This window comes from Poecilia reticulata, linkage group LG19 (genome assembly GCF_000633615.1).
Source record: "Poecilia reticulata strain Guanapo linkage group LG19, Guppy_female_1.0+MT, whole genome shotgun sequence".
Classification (NCBI taxonomy): domain Eukaryota; kingdom Metazoa; phylum Chordata; class Actinopteri; order Cyprinodontiformes; family Poeciliidae; genus Poecilia; species Poecilia reticulata.
In genome coordinates, this window is record NC_024349.1 from 22,853,036 (window position 1) to 22,855,915 (window position 2,880).

The window sequence follows — 2,880 nt, forward strand, 5'->3', positions numbered from 1 at the left end:
ATGTGTGATTTTAATGTCAATATTGTACTTAATGAAAACACTGCAATAGCCAAATGGTGTGTTTTCAACATTCGAACATGTTTATAATGGAATCTGTTTGTGTGTAGAATTTTGAGGAAAGATATTAACTTGATTCAATTTTGGAATATAACACACCGTAGCATAACACACTGTGGAAAAAGTGAAGTGCTGTGAAAATTGTCTGGATGTCATATCTGTCTGGACTCTAAATACACATGCTAACACATAAACATGCAGCTCTGACTGTGTGTTGAAGATGGTTCTGCTGGAACGTTTTCCTCCATGTGATCCTGTTCTCACTGACCTCACATGGTGTTTCTCAAACTCTTGTTTGTTTGCTCTCCTGATCCGCAGAGTTCTATTAAATCCGCATGTAACCTTGAAAAGCACAATTTGCCTCAACACAATGACTCTACAACTTCTTTTATGTTTTATTGGCCCTTCTTCAGAGCCAGTTAAATCCTGCATCTGTTGTTTTTGTTGAGCAAGATCATTCTGCCAAGCTTTCATTTGCGGTTTCGACACATTTAGCAAAAATTCACAAAGATAAATCTTCACAGCACAAGTGTCCTGTAGCATTTCGACAAATTAAAGCTGGTCATCACAAATATTCTTCAGATATCTCATCAGCTGTTTCTCGTGAGCTGCTTTTGAAATCTGTGGGAATACAAATATGTTGATGTAGCACAAGCGTTTGGTGCAGAACGCTGAAAGAATTGCATTCGAATCTTCTTGCTGAGGTCATCAAACGCCAGCGGAGCTCTGCAGCCGGGCCGTTTATAATTGAAGACATCAGCATTAGCTGGTGAGATAGCTGAATGGGTGTGATTAGTGATCATGCTTTGTCTGGTCACAGCAGAGAGAGTCATCGGCGCCTCAGACTGACACAGCGACACATGGTGCGGCTCAGCTTTGAATCACTGGAAAATTGCTCCATGGCTTCCTGTAGCTCTGCCTCCGTCTCTCTGCAGAGAAACGGAGCCGATATCTCTTTAAAGAGACAGCAAACAATTTGTAAAAGGCTGGATGTTCCACAGAAAACATCCACACATGACTGACATGTGCATCTGACTGTTTATTGACAGAATATGGCCTGGCAGGACAGATAAAGTGATTGCACCATGTGATGCACCGATCATAAAGAAGAGATTGTAAGATTCTGAGATAAAAAATAATCATAAAAGTGATCGCTGATGAGTATTATTAAGGTAAGACATGATTTAATCCAAGACGGACCTCTTATTGGGAATATATTTCTTTGGATGGATGTGCCTCATGTTTCTGAAAACCTGTTGCTCAGAGACAGAAACACGTTGAAGCGTGGGGCAGCAGGTGGCTGGAGACGAGTGAAAATGAAGATCTCAATTGCTTGTAGCAATTCTCGGAGATTTAACTGCTTTCTCAGCGTGTGTGTATGTGTGTATGTATGTGTGTTTGCGTGTGCATGTGTGTGTTTGCACACAATCATTGTAGTTTTCCTGTTGTCTCTATGGTAATTGAATTTGGTTTTTTTACCCCTAATAGAAGTCTGTGGAGTGTGGAGAGACAGTGACAGTCGACATCCGTATCCAATCTCCTCCAGCCTGTATGTGTTGATCACTGACGGCCGCCGTTGTCGCGGCGACACCCAAGGGCGTTTAGTCAGTAGAAAAAATTGATTCTGTGGAGTAAATGAAATATTACATTTGCTGTCCTGCAGTTTCTTCATCTACAGCCTGAGTAACTTCATCCTTTTCCACACACTTGATGTTTTTCCCAATTTCTTCTAACGCAATAAAATATATTTTCTTAGGTTACACCTCGAGTATATTGATCTGACCCTTCAATGCTGCTTGGTGGACAAAGATAAAACCACTGGTGTGGCAGACCTGGGTGGTGGTCCCAACTTTTAGAACCAGGGAGCAGAGAGCGTGTTCCAGTAATTGAAGGAGAAGCCCAAGTTTGGAAGGATCTCTTAGTGATTAGGAAAATGGCCTTAAGAGCGCTCCAAACATGATAAAAGTTACGGGCAGAGAGGAGGACGTTTAGTGAGGCCAAGAAAAGAAATGACATCAGACTAAGGCTGTGTTCACACTGCAGCCCAAAGTAACCCAAATCAGATTTTTTTTGTGAAATTGGATTTTTTTCGCCGTGATTGTTCACACTTCCAAATATATGCGACCTGTATGTGTTCTCCAGTCTGAATTGCAAACAACCTGAAGGTATGTGTATGTGCAATAGAGGGCGCAATAACGTCACACTTAGAGAGAGTGCTCAGTGTTTTCCCAACGGCCATAAAAAGAACTAGTGCTCAGTGTTTGCGGAAGTAAACACGTGGATGCTAAAGCTTACGAATTAGAAGTTGTCCTACCAGAGCAGCACAGTAGCAACTTGATCCTCATATGGGTCAGGGTCATATGGTCCGCCATGGTGGTTTTCTTCCCTCTTGGACATTTCATTGTTGTCGAGTGTTAATGACATTCAAGTCGGTTGGATGCGACCTGAATGTTGGGTCACATTTGAATTGGATACCTATCAGTAGGGCGCCGCCAGGAATCTTGGGCCCCATGACAAAAAAATAGATTGCCCCCCCACAGCTGCTGTTACAATTTTTTGAGTCTATTTGACCCACAAATAGCTGCCTTGCTTTCTTTGGTCCAATACTGATACTAGGACAATATTTACTGCTCAGGAATTTTACATACAACAGTTCACATAAAGTATGCAAGTAGGTTGCTTACATTTTTTTTCTGTTACTAAAATGTCTCTCCCCAAAAGCACAGTCATAGATAGATAGATAGATAGATAGATAGATAGATAGATAGATAGATAGATAGATAGATAGATAGATAGATAGATAGATAGATAGATAGATAGATA